The 25750-nt window shown below is 37.9% G+C and overlaps 1 protein-coding gene across 8 annotated transcripts in view; it reads right to left on the bottom strand.

Moving 5' to 3' along the window:
* Positions 1–25750, bottom strand: part of NUMB (NUMB endocytic adaptor protein) — a 189381-nt gene that overhangs the window by 134192 nt on the left and 29439 nt on the right. For all 8 annotated transcript variants that reach the window (XM_059373800.1, XM_059373807.1, XM_059373803.1 and 5 more), the window contains one exon: positions 7628–7759. The gene's annotated coding sequence lies outside the window, so the exon portion shown is untranslated. The remainder of the gene's footprint in view (positions 1–7627; positions 7760–25750) is intronic.

The following is a 25750-nucleotide window of genomic DNA, read 5'->3' as shown; positions in this document are numbered from 1 at the left end:
GTAGCCAGGTTTTCAATTACTTTCCAGTTGGATACAATCCTTACACATCACCATTATCAAAAACTACCACAACTATAACTGTACTTTCCTAATAACTAAAACCAAAGTTACATGCTAGTCCTAAATCAGTGCAACAAAATGATAATCTCTTGATAAGAACTATTCTAAGGATCTGCTCAGACAGCTGTAGGAAGTGTGAGCTGGGGAAAAAGTGACAGAAAACAAGAATACAGAATTAGGAGGCTCCCTGGGCTTTGAATTGCACACATACATGGTAGGAGCTCAAAACTATCACCAAGAGTACATCATCAGGAGGGTCATCTCCTCAAACAATATCTTAAGCCTTCAAAACAAAAGCCCTGGAACATTATGACTACTGTCTCCCCTCCCCCATTCATACTGTATTCTTAGGTATGATAATGGTATTAGAGTTATATAGAAAAATAATCTGCTTTTATTAAATGTTTATTAAAATATAATATCCTTTTTTATTTTTGGAAGATAAAACTAAGTACTTAGGGGTGAAGTATGCTGATGCCTGCAATGTGCTTTCAAGTGGTTCACAGACAAAAGAATATGCACATATTAGAATGAATATATATATATATACATATATATGTATATATATGTATATATATATATATATATATATATAAAAGCCAAGTATGGTAAAACATTTAAGTTACTGAATTATCACTCAGATATACAGATGTTCAATGTACTATTCCTTCAACACTTTTTTTTTTTAAGATTTTATTTATTTATTTGATGGAAAGAGATCACAAGCTGGCAGAGAGGCAGGCAGAGAGACAGCAGGAAGCAGGCTCCCCATTGAACGGAAAGCCTGATGCAGGGCTCAATCCCAGGACTCCATGATCATGACCTGAGCCGAAGGCAGAGGCCTAACCCACTGAACCATCCAGGCACCCCTTCCTTCAACATTCTTGTATATCTGAAATGTTTATAACAAAAATTGGTGTTAATGTTAGTTTCCTTGCTGGAGTATTATGCTATAATTATGTAGAACATAACCACTGGGGGAAACTGGGTAAAAGTCACACTAGACCTCTCTATCTTCTTTTTCAACTTCCTACGAATCTAAAAGTATAGAAAAATAAAATGTTAAAACAAAAGTTTTGGGAAGACTTCCCATTTGGTAATAAAGTAAACAAACACCTCCATTTATCTCTCAATGAACTAAACTATAAAACGTGGGTGGAATGCATGAACAACTATTTGAAGACCCTGAAAAGTAAATATTACAGACAGATCCAGGAAGAGCACCAGAATTCAAAGTACCACTGAACTAGCTATGAGTTTACCATTTTTTCCCTCTAGTACTTCCCAGCCTAGACATAACATAATCCAAAACTTCTAAGTGACCACTATGAGATCCAGGTGAAAAGAAAGACAGAAGTCCTCTAGCCCTGGCTCAAAGCTAGGAAAGAGAGCTTCTAAAGCTCAGAAAAAGATGGGGTGCCTAGGTGGCTCAGTCAGTTAAGTGTCTGCCTCTGGCTCTGGAAATGATCCCAAGGTCCAGAGATGGAGCCCACATCAGGATCCCTGCTGAGCAAGAAGCCTGCTTCGCCCTCTCTCCCTCTACCTGCTGCTCTCCCTGCTTGTGTGTGCTCTCTCTGACTCTAGCTCTCTCTCTGTCAAAGGCTTTAATAAAAATAAATAAATAAAGCTCAGAAAAATAGGAGTGAATCCCTTGAGAATTTTCTCTCTTCTCCCCATCCTCTCATGTTCCAGTTCTCCAAGGTCTTCTGTGGTGGGTACAGCAGCAGCAGCAAGAGCATCTGAAAACTGAAAGCCTCCAGGGGTGAAAATTCCAAGGGGAAACCTTGCCTTCAAGTGGGCAGACAAAACTTTTTTTTTTTCCTTTTTTCTATGTCCTCAGGGAAATGATTCCATAAAGTTGTTTATGAGCTCTTGAGCTGACCCTCAACCTGTATAGGTATGGACCTAAAATAATTAACAAAATAATTGAAAACTGAGATAATGGGTAGCCCTCCATCCAGAAGGCCCCACCCACAAGGCTACTATACTACCCTTTCACTCATACAATACAAGTACTGATGAATAAGACCCCTTCTTTGTCCTCAAGGAGTAGCAGTCTAGGAAAGGAAGCAGACACACTAATAACTGCAATTTAGTTTGAGAGCTGCTACAATAAAGATACATACCACATAACACAGTTAGTGCACAAAATAAAGCAATTAAATTGACTTGGATAAGCCAGGGAGCACTTCAGAGAAGTGCTTTAGCTGGAGTTCAAATGATATATCATAGTACCTCTAAAAAGGCAAGGTGGGCAGGGAACAGCATTCTAGGCAATGCAAAGAGTTGGCCAAAACTCAAAGGCAGAACATTATGTAATAAAGGAAATACAAGGAATTTGGTGAGAATAATCTAAAACGCAGCACTGAGCTACAAGACTGAAATGTAGCGAGAAAACAGATAGGAAGGATGGATAAGGTACAGCTCCTCAAATATCACATTAAGAAATTCACCTTTTTTCAATAATTTTCAGTAATTAATCATAAATGGTACAATAAGACCTGTGACTGAGGATAATTCTAGTTGTTTTCTGTTTTCTGACTATTCTGGATTAGAACAGTAACCTCCAAACTTTTTTGATCCTGTACCTGTTACTAAAATATTTGAATATATCCCTCAATATATGTATATATTATATTTAGATGTATTATATTAAACATATGTATATATTAAATATACAAAGGAGAAAATGTTTAAATGATGAGATAGTGACACCTGGGTGGCATAATCTGTTAAGCATCTAATTCTTGGTTTCAGCTCAGGTCACAATCTCAGGGTTGTAAGATTGAGCCCTCGCACAGAGCTCCACACTCCACACAGTCTGCTTGAGATTCTCTCTCCCTCCCTCTTTACCCCTCCAGTTCATACTCTCTCTCTAAAATAAATAAATAAGGGACGCCTGGGTGGCTCAGTTGGTTGGGCCGCTGCCTTCGGCTCAGGTCATGATTCCAGGGTCCTGGGATCGAGTCCCACATCGGGCTCCTTGCTCGGCGGGGAGCCTGCTTCTCTCGCTGCCTCTGCCTGCCTCTCTGCCTGCTTGTATGTACTCTTTCTCTCTATCTCTGGCAAATAAATAAAATCTTTAAAAAAAATAAATAAATAAATAAATAAATAAATAAAATTATTTTAAAATGATGAGATGATAAATATAAGAAAAGCCAATCCAAATACCCATCAATGAATTAATTTTTAAAATTGGTATTGAGGGGTGCTTGGCTGGCTCAGGCAGTAGAGCAGGTGACTGTTGATCTCAGGGTTATAAGTTCAAGCCCCACACTGAGTATAGAGGTGACCTAAAAATAAAATCTTTTAAAAAGACATAAATAAAATTAGGTAAAACTAAACAATAGAATACTCAATAATAAAAAGGAACACTGCTGGAGTGTCTATGAGGCTCAATTGGTTAGGTATCTGACTCCTGATTTCCGCTCAGGTCATGATCTCAGGCTTCATGCTGGGTGTGGAACCTGCTTAAGATTCTCTCTCTCCCTCTCCTTCTGCCCCCCCTCTTTCCTTCTCTCTACCAAAAAAAAAAAAAAAGAAGAAGAAGAAGAAGAACAAGAAGAAGAAGAAGGAAATTCTGGCATGTACTATATCAAATGTCCTCGAGGACATCACGCTCAGTGAAATAAGCCAGTCACCATGAGAGACTATGGACTCTGAAAAACAATCTGAGGGGTCTGAAGTGGCGGGGGGGTGGGAGGTTGGGGTACCAGGTTGTGGATACTATAGAGGGCACGGATTGCATGGAGCAATGGGTGTGGTGCAAAAATAATGAATACTGTTATGCTGAAAATAAATAAAAAATAAATTAAAAAAAAAAAAAGAAGCCAGTCACAAAAAGACAATTCTGTATGATTCCATTTATAATGTGGTATCTACAGTAGTCAAATTCATAGACAGAAACAGAATCCTGGTTACCAGGGGTTAGAGGGAGGGGAGAATAAAGAAGGTGTTATTTAATACGTATAGAGTTTCAGTTCTACAAGATGAAAAGTTCTGGAGATTGGCTGTTTAACAATGTGAATATACTTATTAATGTTACTGAACTATACACTAAAAAACAGTTAATATGGTAAATTTTATGCTATGCCAATCACTTCCTTACCATAAATTTTAAACACTTTTGTTAAACGTTTCAAACATAAAAGGTGTTATATTTTTTAATAATGGGGGTGGGGAGTTCAAGAGAATAAAATCACACAACTTCTCTTTTGCCAAAAATCTGTACAAGCATGAACTGAATGCCATTTTTCCAACAGAAAGTCATCATAATTTTAGAAATCAGAATAAGTAGGATAACCACTAATCCCAAAGAAATATAATTTCTGGGGCACCTGGGTGGCTCAGTCATTAAGCATCTGCCTTTGGCTCAGGTCAGGATTCCAGAGTCCTGGGATCAAGTCCTACATGGGGCTCCCTGCTCAGCAGGAAAACTGCTTCTCTCTCTCCCACTCTCCGGCTTATGTTCCCTCTCTCACTGTGTCTCTCTCTGTAAAATAAATATGATCTTTAAAAAAAGAAGAAAATTTTAATTTCTGCCTTTCACAATTATTCAAAAATCTTTTTTGTATTTTAAAAGAATATTTACATAATCATTCATCTTTCTAAATATTTTATTTGAGAGAGAGCAAGCTCGTGGGGAGGCAGAGGGAGAGGGAGAAGCAGACTTCCGGCTGAGCAGGAAGCCCATTGTGTGGCTCCACCCCAGGACCCTGAGATCATGACCAGAGTCAAGGCAGGCGCCCAACTGACTGAGCCATCCAGGTGTTCCAATATTCATTCATCTTCAGAAGAGAACTTCATCATTCACCTCCTTCCATGAATTGAACAGAGTGCCACAGAGTAAACACCAGCATATTTGCAATTTCCATAGGGTATTCTAGAAGTTTTTAATATTGTTTGTTTTAGCTTCAGACAGAAAGCAGTATTTCACTCACTCAAGGGATTTTTATCCCCTCAGGCACAGGCCCGCAGAATGGAGGAAAGATAAACCTGGAAAAGATGTTATCAGAAATTTACCTACTCAGACTTCTTAAAAGCAAAAGTGGGCTTTAAAAATGCTTAAAACTAAAAAAGAAGGCAAGTTAATCCTTGCAGGCTATATATATATACACTTTTTATAGATATGCACATATTTGTTGTTGTTATTTAAGACACAATATTTTATACTAGTCATTATTCCCAATTTATGTCTACTAGAAAACATGTTTTTAAATATGAAAAAAAAAATTAAAACAGCTTTCCCAATTATCATACCTTTGAACCAAAATACATTGTTTCACAAACTCAGTCAATTCGGATTATTCACAGTTAAGAGCAAACTTCTGAGATTACCTCTAATGTCACAAGAACCAGTTCAGTCATTTTCTACCGTAAGATATCTGTGAGTAGTTGGAAAATAGAACTGAATCATCTCTGCCATATTAGGCTCAAATCTAGACAGCAAGAAAATCTTTCTGGACCTAAAAGATAATGAGTGTGTGTGAGTGTGTGTGTGTGTGTGTGTGTGTGTGTGTGTGTGTGTGTACACACATATATACTGGTATATATGAATTATATAGCTTATTTCCCACATAAAGTAAATGGATCAACATCTCTATGTAATACTTAGAGGATTACCTAAAAATATTATCCCATTACATTCAGAAATTAAATACTAGCTATATTCAAAACTGCCAAAGGCAATTCATGCAACTGGTGAGTAAATGTGATCAATAATACAACCAAATAGGGGCATCTGGGTGGCTCAGTCAGTTAAGCAACTGACTCTTGATTTCAACTCAAGTCATGACCTAAGGGTCTTGAGACTGAGATCCAAGTAGGGCTCCCTGCTCAGCAGGAGTCGGCCTGAGATTCTCTCCCTCTCCCTCTGCTCCTTCCCCACTAGTGCTCTCTCTCTCTCAAATAAGTAAGTCTTTATAAAAAATAATAACACAATCAAACATTCTACAACTTGGCAAATTTTCTTGTTCCACAGAAATTTTAAGCTATTTACCAGAAATTTAGCAGATAAAATTGTACAATCCTAAAAAAGATTACGTAGTATTCCTTAAAAGTTGATAGACAAAACAAACTTGATGCATAGAGTAACACTGACACCAAGTTTCTCAAATCTATCATACTAGAAAGCAGTTTCCCAAATAATTCTCCAATTGTTAAAATTAAAAAAAAAAAACAAGTAGCCATTAAACTAAAATAAAAGCATTTTTTCAAAAACAAAAAATCCAAACTACAAATCTTATTTTTCACCTTGTTTATAAATTTTTGTCTCCATTTTTCAGTTTGCTGCTTCATTGATACTAAAGAAAGTTCAAAATCTATTTCTCCTCTTCCTGTTTAGGCATCTTATGTTCAGCATCATACTTTACTTAGACAGGAAAAGCACACAAAATTCTACTGAACTTATACACCATTATTTTCTGTCAACGGTCCTCTTTTTACATATTATGCACATTATTTATACTCTTATCTTAAAAGTAATACAAACTGTGGCACATCATATTTGCCAAAGATGGCTACAATAGCAGATTCCATCCCATATGCCCTTCTTCTAATCAGATACTGATACGATACTCCTTGAAGTATCGTATCAGTGGTGTGGTCTGTATCTACCCCCCTTCTTTGAACCTAGGTGGACCTTTAGGACTACCTCAACCAACAGAAAAAAGCAGAGTACTACTATGTGACTTCCAAAACAAAGTCAAATATGCCATGCAACTTCATCTTGCTCTCCTGGGATGCTCTTTCATGAAACCTAGCTACCACGCTGTGAGGAAGCCAAGCAACCAAAAGAAGAGGTCATATGTAGGTGTTGTGGCTAACAGCCCAGGCTTAGGCTCCTACCAAAAGCTAGCATTAAGGCGCACCTGGGTGGCTCAGAGGGTTAAGCCTCTGCCTTTGGCTCAGGTCATGATCCCAGGGTCCTGGGATCCAGCCCCGCATCTCTCTGCTCCGCAGGGAGCCTGCTTCCCTTCCTCTCTCTCTGCCTGCCTCTCTGCCTACTTGTGATCTCAGTCTGTCAAATAAATAAATAAAATCTTTAAAAAAAAAAAAAAAAAAGCTAGCATTAACCACCAGACATATGTATGAGTGTGCCAAGCCTTCAAACAATTCCAGTGCCCCACCATCAAGCTGCCCCCACCCTTCCAGCTACTTCATCTTAGGCCACATATTAACAGAGACAAGCTGTTCCCACTGAGCAGATCTTGTCCAAATTACAAGTACCTGAGCAAAATAAATGACTGGTATGTTTTAAACTACTAGTTAGGGGTGGTTTATTATGTAACAATAGGTAACTAACACAAGCTCATAAATATAATTTGAAAAATACACAAAAAGAGAAAGAAGAAAAATTTTAATTACCCTGTTTCACCACTGTTAACATTCTGACACATATTTTACCATCAAGAAAATATTTTGTTGCACTCAATTAATATTCCAAATGCTTTGTTTTTACCAGGATAAAGGGCTAAATTTTTAAAGTCAGTCAACTGTTTTCATCTAACAAGAAACAGGAAAAACATTAGCATTCATCCTACTTAACTTTACTGTCTCTTTCACATACCTGTCCTTAGTGAGGTGTCTGAGGATGGCTTGTGCACCAATATTCCAATCTATGGATGTGAATCAAGATTGCAGGTTGGAACAGGAGCCACACTGGACCTCCTCCCTGGAAGAAGTTGCTGAAGCTCCAAATCTGAAATTTTTAAGGAAAGAAAATGCTAAATATAAAACATTTCCTTTTTTTTTTTTTTTTTAAGATTTTATTTCAGAGAGACAGTGTGTATGCGTGAGAGAGCAAGAGCAGGGGGAAGGGGCAGAGGGAGAGAGAGAAGCAGACTTTCTACTGAACACAGAGCTGGATGCGGGGCTTGATCCCAGAACCCTAAGATTATGACCTAAGCTGAAGTCAGACACTTAACCGACTGAGCCACCCAGGCACCCTCAAACATTTCCTTTCAATCATTTATAACTCCATCTTTACAACTGAATGAGGGCTGGTAGAATGGGTTAAGATTACATGTAAGTAATCCACAGGTTTCACTGAAAGTGGAATTGGGTAACGTGGATTCAAGTCCCAGCTCTACTTCTTCCTAGATATATGATCTCACATAAGAAACAAATTCTGTATGTCTAAGTGTCATCGTGATGAAGACGAAGGTGACTGGATCAAAATTTTGGGCCAGCAGTCAGAAAACCTGGGTTCTACACTCAGTTATTCTGCCTTGCTGTAAGAACTCTGATACTTTTCTGAGCTCAGATATATCATCTCTAAAGAAAGAGGGTTGCATTAGATAATGGTTCCTGAAATCTAATCTTTAAAAAGATGCCAGCCACGACCGAAAGTGGGTGTAAAGTTACCAACTGTGCTTACTCTGAGACTGTCCTTCCTAGTTTTTTCTGGTATCAAAATGGCTTCTTTTATGAGATGATGTGATAGACAGTACTAATTGTTTTATAAATAAAGAGTCAAAATCAAAAGCTGTAGCCCTATGTAAGCAACACAGAATTCTTTTTAGAAATTCTGTGTCTCTATGATTTCCATGAGCTCTAAAATCCCCTCTATTTCTAACATTCTGTGTATCTATTTGCTACTCAGCTAGTTATTTTTTAGGTACCCAATATGTGACAGGTACTCTACTAGTTGGTGGGGGAGCCCAAAAATAAATAAGATTAGTTCCCACTCTAAAAAAAAAAATAAAACAAACTCCCAATCTAATATGAAATTTATATACATAAATCCCAAAGACAATATAACAGGTTAAGTTTTCTAATAGAGGCTTTATACCTTTTAAGAGGTAAAATAGTGTAAGGATTTTTAAATTAAGTAGAATTTTATTTTTTTATTTATTTTTATTTTTTAAAGATTTTATTTACTTATTTGACAGAGATACAGCAAGAGAGGGAACACAAGCAGGGTGAGTGGGAGAGGGAGAAGTAGGCTTCTTGCCAAGCAGGGAGCGCGATGCAGGGCTCGATCCCAGGACCCCAGGATCCTGACCTGAGACAAAGGCAGGCGGTTCATGACTAAGCCACCCCGGCGCCCCTTTTTCTATTTTAAGATTTTTTTTTTTTTAAAGATTTTATTTATTTATTTATTTGACAGAGAGAAATCACAAGTAGATGGAGAGGCAGGCAGAGAGAGAGAGAGGGAAGCAGGCTCCCTGCTGAGCAGAGAGCCCGATGCGGGACTCGATCCCAGGACCCTGAGATCATGACCTGAGCCGAAGGCAGCGGCTTAACCCACTGAGCCACCCAGGCGCCCAAGATTTTTTTTTTAAGTAATGTCTACACACTACATGGAACTTGAACTCACAACTCTGAGATCAAGAGTTGCACACTCCCCCAACTGAGACGGCCAGGGGCCTCAAATTAAGTAGGATTTTAAAGTGAGTTTTATAGTTGTATGAGGAATTACTTAACCTCTTTAAATTTCAATTTCCTGATATGCAAAACAGGAATGATTACAGAAAACAGAAGAGAGTTGCAGTAAAAAGATAAGATGCTCAAAACAAAGGCCAATCCACCCAAAAGGTTGACTTACACACTGAATGTATCATGTAAGGATGCCTGGGTGGCTCAGTGGGTCAGGTGTCTGCTTTTGGCTCAGATTATGATCTCTAGGTCCTGGGGTTGAGCCCCATGTTGGAATCCCAGCTCAGTGGAGAATTTCCTTCTTCTACCTTTGCCTCTCCTCCTGCTAATGCTCTCTCTGTATCTCTCTGTGTCTTAAATGAATAAATAAAATATATTTTAAAAATTAAAATACAAGGGGCACCTGGGTGGCTCAGTCATTAAGCATCTGCCTTTGGCTCAGGTCATGATCCCAGGGTCCTGGGATTGAGCCCTCTATCCGGCTCCCTGCTCAGCAGGAAGCCTGCTTCTCCCTCTCCTACTCCCCCTGCTTGTGTTCCTTCTCTCACTGTCTCTGTCTCATAAATATACAAAATCTTAAAAAAAAAAAAATTAAAATACAATAAAATAAAAAGCAAAATAAATTCACCAGACAATGCAATAGTGTGGTCCTGAATATGAAGAGTACCAGTCCCTAACATTAATTAAGCACTTACTATGTGCCAAAAACTCTTCTAAGCACTTTCCATGGATTATCTCACTTAATCCTGATAAGAACCCTTATGAAATAAACTATTTATATGATCATTTTTTAATAAAGTTGGACACAGAAATGTCAAGTTACTTCCAATATCATAAAACTACTAAAAGGCAGGGTTAGGATTTTTACAAAAAAGGAAAAAGAAAAAATCCAGCAGCATGACTCCAAAGCCTCCTTTTTTAATTTTATTTAACTAAACAACTTTACCAAAAAAAAAAAAAAAAAAAAAAAAACAAAAGATTTTTACCAGAACTAGGAGTATTTGCCTCTAATGATTTTTTTTTAACAGAACAAGGAGTCTTTTAATATGTACACTAAAGGACCCCTTGAAGGACCTACACACCAATGTGGTGGTATTATTAGTAAGTGGTAACATGAATAAGTAATATCCTAACTTTATTTTATTATTTTTTTTAAAGATTTTATTTATTTGGGAGAAAGAGAGAGAGATAGCAATAAGTGGAGAGAAGAGGGAGAAGCAGGCCCCCTATTGAGCAGTGAGCCTGAGGTAGGGCTCCATCCCAGAACCCTGGGATCATGACCCAAGCCAAAGGCAAATACTTAACCAACTGAGCCAACCAGATGCCCTTTTTATCATAATTAATGATAAAATAAATAAAATATTTATTATTAAATAAATATATATATTATTAAATAAATATTTATTATTAAATAAATAATATTTATTTAAATGGGCATGAGGCTTGAACTCACAACCCTGAGATTAAGACCTAAGCTGAAATCAAAAGAGTCAGATTCTTAACCGACTAATTTTATTCTTTTAAATTTAATTATCTCAATGTTAGGCTTATCTGCAATTTCTTTTTCATTTACTTTAACTCCAGGTATTACTATCTTGAGTTTTCAGAATATACAGGAAAGGCTTATGCAGTCCTAAAGGAAAAATCAGTTTAAAAATGGAAGATAATAGAAACTTAAGAAATTTATTTTGTATGGACATTTACTTTCAAATAATCACATTTTTAAAAAACTCCACAGAATAAGAACATCTGAGGGACACCTGGGTGGTCAGTTAAGTGTCTGCCCTCAGCTGAGGTCATGATTCTGGGGTCCTGGGATTAAGGCCACATCAGGCTCCTTGGCCTGCTTCTCCCTCTACCTGCTGCTTCCCCTGCTTGTGCTCACTCGCTCTCGCTTTTGCTCTGACAAATAAGCAAATAAAATCTTAAAAAAAAAAAAGAAAAGAAAAGAACAGCTGAAATTTATTTCCAATACATGCTCTAAAAAATTTTAGATGTAACTTGAAAAAGATGTAACTTGTATTTTCAGCCAACAATGTGCTTCATTTCATTTCTTCATTGGCCTGATTCTAGAACAGATTATAATGTCACTCTGATGTTTTACTTGAGCTTTAACAGTTGTGTTAAAAGAGAACTAAATACAAAAAACAAACAAACAAAGAACCTTAGAGAAATAACAATATACGTAACATAATAAGTGCTGTCCAAATATACAGAATTGAATTGTTACTAGAGAGAACACTTGATATGTATTTGATTATAATGAGCCATTAGAATTAAAATAGTCATATTCTGTCCATGATTACATTTCACATCTTTCTGCCTCCATAACAACACAATAACCTAAAATTCTCCTTACTATACTGTAACTATTTTCAAGGAAGCCAATATTCCAGTAACACTAATCAAGGGGTCATAATAATCTGAAGATTCACAGTAATTTTCCCAATCTCTTCATGTTGAAGGAGGCCAGATGCAATATTAAAAGGGAAATATGAACATGGATTATTTCTAAAATAGTACCAGAAAGGGGGGAAAAAGTTTAAATTTCTTTTTTTTTTTTTTTAAAGATTTTATTTATTTGAGAGAGAAAGCGAACAAGCGGGGAGGAGAGGGAGACAGGCTCTGCCCGATGTAGGACTCAATCCCAGGACCCTAAAATCATGACCTGAGCCAAAATCAGACGCTTAACCAACTGAGCCACCCAGGTACCCCAAAAGTATAAATTTCTAAAAACACAAATGGAAACACTAGCACTGTGAATTCACAGCACTAAATAAAAGGCTGCTGGTTCCAAGACCGGTTTGCCAAATTTTTCCCTACAGATAAATGTCCAATACCCACTGAACATTTTTTATACCAATCCAAAATTAAGAGTCTTGCTAATTCTATGAAGTAAAATGAACTCCCAGCTTGGTTTATGTTCTAAGTAGCTGTCCCCAGAGAACAGATTGGAGAAAGGCAACTTAAGCACACAGTTAAGTTTTATTCAGACCTGGAAAACAAATCTGACATATTTCCCACACAGAATGTGCCTATGGAAAAAAACAAACAAACAAACCTATATTATCTATTTAAAAAAAGGAATTAGGGGGCGCCTGGGTGGCTCAGTGGGTTAAGCCGCTGCCTTCGGCTCAGGTCATGATCTCGGGGTCCTGGGATCGAGTCCCGCATCGGGCTGTCTGCTCAGCAGGAGCCTGCTTCCTCCTCTCTCTCTCTGCCTGCCTCTCTGCCTACTCGTGATCTCTGTCAAATAAATAAATAAAATCTTTAAAAAAAAAAAAAGGAATTAGGGGCACGTGGGTGGTTCAGTAGGTTAAGCCTCTGCCTTCGCTCAGGTCATGATCTCAGAGTCCTGGGATCGAGCCCCGTATCGGGAATCTCTACTCAGCAGGGAGCCGCTTCACCTCGCACCCCGCCTGCCTCTCTGCCTACTTGTGATCTCTCTCTGTAAAATAAATAAAATCTTTTTTAAAATTTTTTTAAAAATTAAAAAATTTAAAAAGCATTTATTTTTACATTTTTTAACTACAAGAACTATGCCAATTAGAGTAATTATAAAAAGGGGAGGAAACCTTTCCAAATACAAATAAATCCTCCTAGTCAAAACTTAACTCATAAATTGTTTACCTGACTAGGTATTTACTTTCATCATACCTGAAGATCTTTAACTCTTTCACTTCCTAGTATCCTTTCAAACGTTTTAGACCCACTCACCATCCAATCTCAGTTCTGAATGCCATTCAAAAAACAGGTGACTACCGGGCACCTGGGTGGCTCAGTGGGTTAAGCCACTGCCTTCGGCTCAGGTCATGATCTCAGGTCCTGGGATCGAGTACCACATCGGGCTCTCTGCTCGGCAGGGAGCCTGCTTCCTCCTCTCTCTCTGCCTGCCTCTCTGCCTACTTGTGATCTCTCTCTGTAAAATAAATAAATAAAATCTTTAAAAAAAAAAAAAACAGGTGATTACCTCCTTAATACACCCTCTTAAAATATAGCCATTAACATCTCTTATAATTTCATTTCACCAAAGCCAAGTGTGGTATGCTACTCACAACTCCAAGCCTGTGTTCCATTGCTCCATACCATTCTTCTCAAAATGGTAGAACACTATTCTTTTCTCTTAATTATATACAAACTCCTTTCTACTCAAAATGTGTTTCACAGACTTGGACCATCTCAGGTCTCACCTTAGATCCACTGAACAGAATCTGCATTTTAACAAGAACCTCAGGTGATTCATACACAGAAAATTTTGAGAGCCACTGTCCTAATTCACTCATTCAGGATTGCTTTCCTCCTACTTTACAGTTCCTGAATTACAATTTGGCATATAAGGAATCAAACCCTTTTTCTTCTGAACATATTAAGACCTACCAAAACAAAGTGAGGAATCTTTAAATAAGATCACACTTTCTTCACAACCTTCTTTTCATAAATAACTGTAAGTTCTATGAAGCCAGAGATTTCAATATACCCTCAAGACCAAAACACTGCCAGGTGAATATTTGTAGAAGCAACAGAATAGATACCAGATGATCCCTAAAGTCCTCTGACTTTTAAATCTCTGGCTCTTGCATTTGGTATGTAAGCAAAATTCTATCTAAGAAAAGGAAGCCAACGGGGCGCCTGGGTGGCTCAGTGGTTAAGCCGCTGCCTTTGGCTCAGGTCATGATCTCAGGGTCCTGGGATCGAGTCCCGCATCGGGCTCTCTGCTCAGCAGGGAGCCTGCTTCCTCCTCTCTCTCTCTCTGCCTGCCTCTCTGCCTACATGTGATTTCTCTCTGTCAAATAAATAAATAAAATTTAAAAAAAAAAAGATTTAAAAAAAAAAAAAAAGAAAAGGAAGCCAAAATATGAGATCATCTAAATGTACAAAATAAAATATACGCCACTTTAAATGACTTGGTCAAGGTCACTAGGCAGGTTCACTATTAAGTTCATAAGGCTCAAAAACATTTTTTCATATCATTACATATGTTTTTTAAGTTTTAATCTATTTATTCATTTTAAGTAATAGTCAAACCCAAGAGCAGGGCTCAAACTCATGACCCTGAGATCAAAACTCATGCTCTTTCAACTGAGCCAACCAGCTGCCCCAATATCATATCATTATTACTGTATTTTATTATATTTTAGGTCAAATGACAATACTTCCTCTACATTCACACTATCATCCAAGTAGCTAGGCAAATGCAAATGTCCAGAAAAATTATACACTCAGAGCTTAAGGAAGCCTAAAATGTACACACTGCTGTAAAGAATCTGTAAATAAAAACTGAAGATCACATGGTATGATTAGTTTCTTCTATGCCAGAAGAAATAAGTACTTCCAATCTTTATTGAACTTACGTTGAAACAGGAAAGAAATGAAAAGGAAAGAAAAGAATAAAAGTACAGAAAAGACAAAAAAATCAGGGACCACATAGGCAACAAGACAGAGAAAAGAACAGAGGTTAATAGTAAGCACAAGTCTCAAAGAATGTGATTTAGGGACTTAGAAAAGGCAAAAGCAACTACAAAAGCAAAGAGCAGGATAACAACTGAAGCAGCATCCATTTCAGAAACTTCCAATGATGACAGTGCGAGAAATTCTGAGAGGCACCTAGGAGGCTCAGTTGGTTAAATGTCTGCTTTTGGCTCAGGTCCAAGATTACCCAGGGTCCTACCCTACCTACTTCTCCCTCTCCTGCTCCTCCTTCTTGTGTTCTCTCTTCCTCTATCAAATAAACAAACAAAAATCTTTAAAAAAATTTAAAAATTTAAAAGTAGGGGCACCTGAGTGGCTCAGTCAGTTGGGCTCAGGTCATGATCCCAGGGTCCTGGGACAGAGCCCCACATCTGGCTCCCCACTCAGCGGGAAGCCTGCTTCTCCCTTTCCCTCTACTGCTCCCCTGCTTGTGATATCTCTCTCTCTCTCTCTCACTGTCCCTATCAAATAAATAAATAAATAAAATCTTCCAAAAATTTTTTTAATAAAAAATAAAAAGAAATTTTGAGAACAAGTAAATTTGAGAATATCTCTGGGCTGAGATACATGTCTAGCTCAGGTGGTACAGCATGTGACTCTTGATCTGAGAGTCCTGAGTTCAAGCCCCACACTAGACTTGAAGACTACTTTAAAAAAAAAAAAAAAAAGGCTGTTTAATGTATCATTTCTCTCACCTAACATACCCTACATATCTGAATTAATAAGGAACAAGGAAATACATCCCTAACCCTTAGAAATCAATGAAAAGCAAATCAGGTTCTAGCATGAGTCCAGAAAAGTTTTCATTGTTCTCTATGTAGATTTTCACTAAAAATAAAAATGGTTAGAAGCACCTGGGTGGCTCAGTTGGTTAAGTGACTCTTGGCTTTGGTTCAAGTCATGGTCTCAGGGTCATGAGATCGAGCCCCTCTCCCCTGGTTGGGGTAGGCACCCAGCACAGAGTCTGCTTGAGACTCTCTTTCCCTCTCCCAAGCCCTTCCCAGCCCCCTCACACTCCCTCATGCTTTCTCTCTCTCAAATAAACAAATAAAATCTTTTAAAAATTAAAGATTAAAATAAAGTTTTGATTCCTCACCTTCCTTCTACGCCTCATTGTCCCTATCTATATTAGAGTTATCCAAAACATCGATGTAATCAGTTCATGCAGAGGTTTCTATCTCTAAAAAACATTTCCTACAAATCTATTATATACCAAAAAATTACATAAAGGTTGAATCAGGGTGGGGAAAGAACACCAGAACAAGGGACCAAAACAGAGATCAGAAAGGACTATAAAAATGTAAAGCACCTAGGGGTGCCTGATGCTCAGTTGGAAGAGCATGCAACTCTTAAGCTAGAGGTCAAGTATGAGCCCTCAATTGGGTGCAGAGAATACTAAAAATAAATAAACTTTTTAAAAACAAAACATCTACACTGCAAAAGCCATTGTGAAAGAAAGCTAAGACACAAATGACAATTAGAAAATATCTACAATACAAAACAGATTTAATACCCTTAACATATAAGAAGTTCCGCATGGGCAGATATACATGAAAATACAGCTTACAAAAGAAGAAATTAAAGCCTAAGCACAAGATGTTAAACTTCACTAGTAATCAAAGAGATGCAAATCATTTTTTTAAGGTTTTATTTATTTATTTGAGAGAGTACGAATGAACAAGAAAGAGAAAGGAGCAGAGGTAGAGGCAGAGGTGGAGTGAGAAGCAGATTCCCCACGAGGCAGGGAGCCTAACATATAAGGATGGAGCCCAGAACCCTAAGATCATGACCTGAGCCAAAGGCAGACACTAACAGACTGAGGCACCCAGGCACCCCAAAGAGATGCAAACTATTATCATTATTATTTCAGACTGACAAATACTAAAAATATCAGTAAGAGCCACTGTTCCCTAAGGTATATGGAATCTAGCACTCCTATTCACTACTGCTGAGATTATATCTAACAACAGTTTATCATTATAAAAGCTCTCAGGAAAATAGCCATACTTCAAAATATGCCCATCCTTTGACCCAAGAGCCCCACTTCTTAAAAAATGTATTCTAATTAAACAGATGTGTACAAGCATATATGGACATAAGAGCTATTACATATGCTCAGTACACAGCAGATGTTCAGTAAATCTCTGATGAATAAATACTATTGTTGAATGATGAATCATAGTATTATTTATAATAGCAAAACTATTACCATTACAGAATGTCTACAAATAAACCATGATATATTCATACTTTAAAATCTTACACAGCCATTAAAAATGATAACACAGTTCTATAACTATTAATTAGAAATTCATCTATAATAAGTTATAGATGTTTAAAAAAAACAGTAAAATGTATGGTGGTTCCTCAGAAAAAATAAACACAGAATTACCATATGATCCAGCAATTCCATTTCTGGGTATATACCCAACAGAACTGAATGCAGGTACTTAGATATCTGAACACCAAAGTTCATAGTAGCATTATTTATAATAGCCAGAAGATGAAGACAACCTAAATGTCCACTGATAGATTAACAGATAAACAAAATGTAGCATATACATATAATGGAATATTAGCCTCAAAAAGCAGTGTTTTCACATATGCTACGACACGGAGGAACCTTGAAAACATTATGCTAAATGAAATAAAACCAGATACAAAAGAACAAATACTATATGATTTTCTGTCTTCGAGATACTCAAAGTAGTCAAATTCATAGAGAAAGTAGAATGCTGGCTGCCATGGGCTGGGAGGAGGGGAGGATGAGGAATTACTGTTTAATGTGTTACAGTTTCTGTTTGGAAAGATAAAGTTCTAGAGATAGATAGTAATTATGGTTGCACAACAATGTGAATGTACTGAATGCTACTGAACTGTACATTCTTAAATGATTAAAACAGAAAAAAACGGTTAAAACAGTAAATTTTGGGTGCCTGGGTGGCTCAGTGGGTTAAGCCTCTGCCTTCAGCTCGGGTCATGATCTCAGGGGCCTGGGATCAAGCCCCGCATCAGGCTCTACTCAGCAGAGAGCCTGCGTCCCCCTCTCTCTCTGCCTGCCTCTCTGCCTACTTGTGATTTCTCTCTTTAGCAAATAAATAAATAAAATATTTTTAAAATTTTTTTTAAAAAAGTAAATGTTATGTTATTATATACTTTACTACAATAAAAAAAAATTACAGGGGCACCTGGTTGGCTCAGTCTGTTAAGCATCTGCCTTTGGCTCAGGTCATGATCTAAAGGTGCTGGGATGGAGGCCCAATCAGGCTCCCCTGCTCAGCGGGGAGCCTGCTTGAGCCTGCTTTTCCCTACCTCCCCCAAACCCCACTCATGCTCCTGCTCATGCTCTCTTTCCCAAATAAATAAATAAAATCTTTAGGAAAATAAAATTAAATTTAAAAATTGTAACAATAACCGTAACACATCTTCTAGACTGGAGAAAACCTTTGTGTTTATTATTTTTGAGTCTTATGTTCATAAAAAGTGAGATTTTAAAAACTGCATTACTTTGGTTATTCCTGTTTCCAGTCCTATTCAGCACTCCCTACACAAGTCATCAGGAATAGTACCAAATGTATGCCAGTTGGAATGGATAAAATCATCAACACAAGAAAAAACATGTGTTGGAGACAATATGGAGAAAAAGGAACCCTTGGTGCACTGCTGGTGGAAATTCAAACTAGTGTAGCCACTCTGGAAAATAGCATGGAGGTTCCTCAAAAAATTAAAAAAGAACCACTCTACTATCCAGCAATCCCACTAGTGGGTATTTACCCAAAGAACAGAAGAACACTAATTCAAAAACACTTCAATGTCTACGTTTATAGCAGCATTATTTACAACAGCCAAGATACAGAAGCAACCCAAGTGTCCGTCAATTGTTGAATGGATTAAAAAAGACACACACAAGGCGCCTGGGTGGCTCAGTTGGTTGAGCAACTGCCTTCGGCTCAGATCATGATCCCGGACTTCCAGGATCGAGTCCCACCTCGGGCTCCCGGCTCCTTGGGGAATCTGCTTCTCCCTCTGACCTTCTCCTCTCTCATGCTCTCTCTCACTCATTCTCCCTCAAATAAATAAATAAAATCTTAAAAAAAAAAAAAAAAGACACACACAGAATACTATTCAGCCACAGAAAAGAATGAAATCTTGCCATTTGCAACAACATGGATGGAGCTAGAGAGTATAATGCTAAGCAAAATAAGTCACCCAGAGAAAAACAAATACCATGATTTCATTCATATCTGGAATCTAAGAAACAATACAAAAGTGCAAAGGGAAAAAAAAGAGAGAGGAGGGCAAACCAAGAAACAGAGTCTTAATAAGAGAGAACAAACTGATGGTTACCAGAGGGGAAGGGAGAGGGAGATGGGTTAAATAGGTGATGGGGATTAAGGAGTGCACTTATCTTGAGGAGCACAGAGTGATGTGTGGAACTGCTGAATCACTATAATGTACACCTGAAACTAACATAATACTGTAGGTGGGTGAACTGGATTTAAAAGAAAAACCTGTATTAAAAAATAGCACCAAATGTAAATATTCTTCCTCTGAGGTTCAAAGCACAGCTCTGTAAATTACAGTTTGCATACATATTCTAAACAGACACCAAGACAGAGTTAAAACATATAGCTTCTGTGTTTTTTACTAACTACTTAAGATGAAAGTAACAAATTCCTATGTAAATTAACTCTCATACTCTTCAGCAAAAAATTGAAGCTATCTAGAATATAGCAAAGTAAAGAACCCAAGTAAGAGGAAATATCTCAAATATCTAATAGGGACATTAGAAAGTCACCAGAAAACTGAAGAATAAACTACTGAGATCTGGGCCTTTAAGAAGTCAGTAAGGGGAGGAGCCAAGTCTGATATGAAAGTAAACAAAGCACCCATCAAGAACAGAAAGCTCCAACCAATCCTATTTTGCCCCTCACATTCTCTGAGAATGGTGGGATTCTTGCATAACTCAAAATATCTGGTTAGGGCATACCTAGGGAATTCATCCCATAAAGGAATGGCAGGTACTTAGGGGCTGAACCCAAATTTAGTCCTAGCTGAATTTTTACTGAGCTCAAGAAACCAGGTGTTTCTAGGTGTAGGAGCAGTGTTCTGCTTAGCCAGGTGCACTCTCACCTCATGAGATGTTGCCCTCTGGCAAAGGGAAGTCAGGTCAACACACTAGTCTCCACAAGAGACCAAGATAACTATCTTAAACTGTGAAAACATTTAGGTCACAATTAGCACTTAAGAGAGAAATAAAATGGAAAGGATGAGTGCATCATGTATATTAAGGGTGAATATCGATCTATTGATCCTCATTTTTCTTTCAATTCTATGCATGCATGAGGGGGGTCACCATCAAAAATGTTTAAAATCTGGGGCACCTGGGTGGCTGGCTCAGTTCTTTAAGCATCTGCCTTTGGCTTGGTCATGATCCCAGGTTCCTGGTATCAAGCCCTGTGTGGGGCTCCCTGCTAAGTGGGGAGTCTGCTTGTCCCTCCCCTCTGCTCATGCTTTTTATCTCTAACAAATAAAAAAAATCTTTTAAAAAAATGTTTAAAGGGGTACCCAGGTGGCTCAATCGGTTAAGTATCTACCTTGGGCTCACATCCTGATCTCAACGGTTTTGGGACAGAGCCCTGCATCAAGCTCCCTGCTTGTGGGGAGCCTGCTTCTCCCTCTGCCCTTCCGTCCCCCACTCGTGCTCTCTCTCTCTCTCTCAAATAAATAAAATCTTTAAAAATTAAAAAATGTTTAAAATTCACTGTTGTAGAGAAATGTTTGTACATGTGCACCTGAAGATAAGCAAGAATATCTCTGTAAGGGGCGCCTGGGTGGCTCAGTGGGTTAAAGCCTCTGCCTTCAGCTCAGGTCATGATCCCGGGGTCCTGGGATCGAGCCCCACATCGGGCTCTCTGCTCGGCAGGGAGCCTGCTTCCTCCTTCTCTCTCTCTGCCTGCCTCTCAGCCTACTTGTAATCTCTGCCTGTCAAATAAATAAATAAAATATTTAAAAAAAAAAAGAATATCTCTGTAATACCAACAAAATGGAAAAAAACAATGTCCATCTTTTTTTTTTAAACAATGTCTATCTTTAGAAGAAAGGATAAACTGTGGTACAGTCATATACTAATCCATATACCTGAGAAAATAAATAACAGTTACACATATAGATATAGGTGAATCTTAAAAACATAATACTGATTAGCCAAAGCAAATAAATATATGTAGTAAAACAAGACAAGAATATATGTATACTATTATTCCATTTTTATAGCTAAAAAATAAGCAATACTAAATTATAAATTTTTGAAATACATACAAAAGTGGGAAACTTAAGGAAGGAAATAACAAACAAATCAAAACAAAAAATTACAAATAGTTTTATCCCTGGTAGAGATGTGAATGGAAATCAAGGAGAAACATACCAACAATACTGGTAATGTTCTATTCCTTAACCTGGGTGATGAGTTCACAGGTACTGGTTTTATTATATGCTTCATAAGTTACATGCACAACACCGTATTCTTGTCTGAGTATCATATACTTCATAATGGGAAGGGAAAATAGAAAAAGAAAAGGACATTTATAACATAGATCAACATCAACATCCTATCTCTCTTGAAAGGCAAGGTAGATTTCCATTAAATATAGGCTCCATCCAGAAACTCCACTAAAATAAAATTTTTTTGTTTCAAGAGCACAAACTGGGGTGCCTGGGTGGCTCAGTCAGTTGCATGTCTGACTCTCGGCTCAGGTCATAATCTCAGGGTCATGAGACTGAACGATCGAATACCCCCTACCCTGGCTGCATGCTCACCTGGGCTCTGTGCTCAGCCTCAGCTCAGAGTCAGCTTGGGATTCCTCTCTCTCTCCCTCCCTGCCCCTCCTCCTACTCACGTGGCATGTACTCTCCTAATAAATAAAATCTTTAAAAAATAAAAGAAGAAGACAAACCTGAAATGAGATGCAAGTAGGCAATTTATCTATCCTCAGTTTTCAAAACTTAAGATAATGCCTAATATAATATAAAAGAAAGGTAATTTAATACATTGTAATACTGCAATGTTCAGGTATAACCATCACAGCATTCATTATTAAGGAAACTGACACTTGCACACATACAAAGAAATGCCTTGCACATGACATCTACAAATGTAGACTGAAACAATTGAGTTGTATTAGAGAATCAGATGCCAAAAGGACCAATGCCATTGGTAATGATTTTCCAAAAACAGTTAACAACTCTTGTTAAAATTCTGAAGAAAACAAAGTATAATCTGCCCTCTGTTTACTAAGCAGTTCCATTCCTAGAAAATTTAGTGTCTATTAAAACCATGCAAAAAATTACTGTGTTTAAATGTATAACAGAGGGGCACCTGGGTGGCTCAGTGGATTAAGCCGCTGCCTTCGGCTCAGGTCATGATCTCAGGGTCCTGGGATCGAGTCCCGCATCGGGCTCTCTGCTCAGCAGGGAGCCTGCTTCCCTCTCTCTCTCTCTCTCTCTGGCTGCCTCTCTGTCTACTTGTGATTTCTCTCTGTCAAATAAATAAATAAATAAATCCTTTAAATAAATAAATAAATAAATAAATGTATAACAGAATTAGCATTAAGTAAGTACAAACAGGTTTTTCACCTACGAGACCTGGGAAAAAGGTCAAAAATCATGCAGAACTGCCTCAGACACTGTGGAATGTATGGCATTCCTGGCTTCTGCTCATTGAATGCCAATGCTGCACCTACCCCACCCTAATCATTGTGGCAACGAAAAGTGCACCTTCAAAGATTCAAAGATTCATAGGGGTCCTGACCCCACTGAGAACCAGTGACTTCTAGAAAGGCTAAGTCCCAGTGTGGTTTCCAGATAGCCTTTATTTTCACAACACCATAAAGCTAAAGGAAATGATAAAGACTACCCAATTTCTAACTTTGGCAAAGAAGAGTGGCGCCTGGTTGGCTCAGTTCTTGGGGTCATGGGTTTGGGCCCCACAATGGGTAGAGAAATTACTTAAATAAATAAAAACTTTAAAGAAAAAAAGCATTCCTCATTTAGTGAAGAAATTATTATTAAAGTATAAAGGCAGATTAAAACCCAAGGATCAAAAATAAATAAATAAATAAATAAATAAATATTTTTTTAAAATAAATAAAAAAATAAAACTCAAGAATCGTCAACTCCAAAGAAAGTGACACATCAAGCCAAAGTTTGGCAATTTTTTCACCCATCTGAAAGCAATCTTTGAGGACAGTGTTATTTTTGCAAAATACAACAAAGGTCCCAATTGAAAAACACTGTAATATCAAGAAGTATGCTACAGTTTACAAAGCATACTTAATTTTAATCTTTATAATAATTCTATTAAGACAGGTATCATTTTTTTTAGTATTACTTGTAAGGAGAACAATCTCAAAAAAATTCAAAGTCACAGAGCTGGTAAACTGAGAGATAGGACTTTAAGCCCTCTGATTTCAAATCCTGTTTTTTCCATCAAACTAGACTGCTTTACAAAGATTCAATATACCAAAACAGATTAAAAAACTCATCAGGTACATCTGGGTGGCTCAGTCAGTCAAGCAGCTGCCTTCAGGTCAGGTTACACTCCCAAAGTCCTGGAACCAACCCCCCACGGGGCTCCCTGCTTCTCCCTCTGCCTCTGCTGCTCCCCCCTGCTTGTGTTCCCTCTCTTGTTCACTCTCTCCCTCTCAAATAAATAAATCTTAAAAACAAAACAAAACTCAGCCAACACAAGAGAAGTGTTAATGGCAAAAGAGCAACATAAAGCATCTTGAGCTATTCTGAGTACAGCGGACTATACCTATAGTAGCTATTTCTTAATATGAGAGTTTTTTTACGATTTTTTTTTTTAAAGTAATCTCTGTACCCAACATGGGCCTTGAATTTACAACCCCAAGATCAAGAGTTGTATGCTCTATGGACGGAGCCAGCCAGGCAGCCCAAAATAAAGGTACAATCTTAGCAATTACCATGACATACAGTATCTAATTACTTTCCAATATCAAAGATCCTGGATCAGGGTGCCTGAGTGGCATCCTCAGAGCCTGGCATCAGGCTCCCTGCTGAGCAGGAATCCTGCTTCTACCTCTCACAGCCCCCCTGCTTGTGTTCCCTCTCTTTCTCTCCCTGTCAAATAAATACTGTAAATAATAAATCTCTAAAAAAAAACCAACTCTGGATCATAATTTTATTCAATTTTCTACTTAATCCAACATTCCAGTAATCTCACTATAGATTCTGACAGTTAAAAAATTAACAGTCTTTTTTAAAAATCTTTACATGTGGGTGCCTGGATGACTCAGTAGGTTAGGTGACCAACTTGATTTCAGCTAGGTCATGATCTCAGGGTCCTGGGATCCAGCCCCATATCTGGCTTTGCACCCAGCAAGGAGTCCACTGGAGGATTCTCTCTCCCTCTCCCTCTGCCCCTCCCCACACCATACACTTGCTCGCTCCCTCTCTCTCTCAAATAAATAAATAAATAAATCTTTAAAAAAAAAAAAAAAAGGAAACAAAACCCTTTCTGTTTGGAAAGAAATGCATCACCATTAAGAACTTCATAAAAAATGGTGCCTGGGTGGCTCAGTCATTAAGCATCTGCCTTTAGCCCAGGTCATGACCCCAGAGTCCTGGGATGGAGTCCAGTATTCAGCTCCCTGCTCAGTGGCAAGCCTGCTTCTTCTCTCCCACCTCCCCCCCTGCTTGTGTTCCCTCTCTCGGTATGTCTCTGTCAAACAAATAAATAAAATCCTTTTTTAAAAAAAAAGAATTTCATAAAATCTCAGTTTAAGCCGAAGTGTCTCTAACGTAGTCCCTCGATTAGTCCTCTCAGAAAAAGTTCTCTGAAGTTTATTTGAGAATAACAACATGAGAAAGATGGCATATTGAATTAGTTCTCATTCATGTAGATTAACTTTAAAACTCTAAATGGTGCTGTGCTACGCTTAACTGATAATACACTTCCATAGTTACAAACATCCATATCCACACAACAGTTTATAAGACAAGACAAAAATAAAAGCAAAGGCATACACTCAGGGCTTGATGTAAGAGGAAAAGGAAGTAGTATGTCTTATTATTTCAGCTGAAGAAATAAGGAAGTAAGATCATTTATCAGCAAGCACAATCTTCTTAGACACATCTCCAAAAGGCAGAATAATATACCAAGGTTTCCCTAAAGAAGAGTGGACAATAATCTACATGACTCATCCCTCCACTAATTTGAACACAAAACTCAAGAAGAAAAAATAATTTGACATTTCTATTTAAAAAAAAAAAAGTTTTTTCCATTTATACTTCTAAATTCACGGGTAAAGTCTGACTGCAGTGAAGACCTATTTAGGAGTTACAACATGAAAGCATATCAGTTATAAACTATACACACAAGCTGCAAGTCTCATGTATTTTTTTTAATTTTTTTATTTTTATTTTTAAGTAATGCGGGGCTCGAGCTCACAAACTTGAGATCAAGAGTTGCATGCTCTACAGACTGAGTCAGTCAGGCACCCCTGTTTTATAGTATTTTATCCCTCCTTTTTGTTCCTCTTTCCCAAAGAGGAACTTTACTCAGTCATAACTATGGATGTCTAAGCCAAAATCTTTACTTGAAACAAGACCTTGGGCGCCTGGGTGGCTCAGTGGGTTAAGCCGCTGCCTTTGGCTCAGGTCATGATCTCAGGGTCCTGGGATCGAGTCCCGCATCGGGCTCTCTGCTCAGCAGGGAGCCTGCTTCCCTTCCTCCCTCTCTGCCTTCCTCTCTCTCTGCCTGCCTCTCCATCTGCTTGTGATTTCTCTCTGTCAAATAAATAAATAAAATCTTTAAAAAAAA

The sequence above is a fragment of the Mustela nigripes genome, chromosome 13 (genome assembly GCF_022355385.1).
Source record: "Mustela nigripes isolate SB6536 chromosome 13, MUSNIG.SB6536, whole genome shotgun sequence".
Classification (NCBI taxonomy): Eukaryota; Metazoa; Chordata; class Mammalia; order Carnivora; family Mustelidae; genus Mustela; species Mustela nigripes.
The sequence above is the reverse complement of the archived record's forward strand: the minus strand, read 5'-3'. Positions and strand labels throughout refer to the sequence as shown.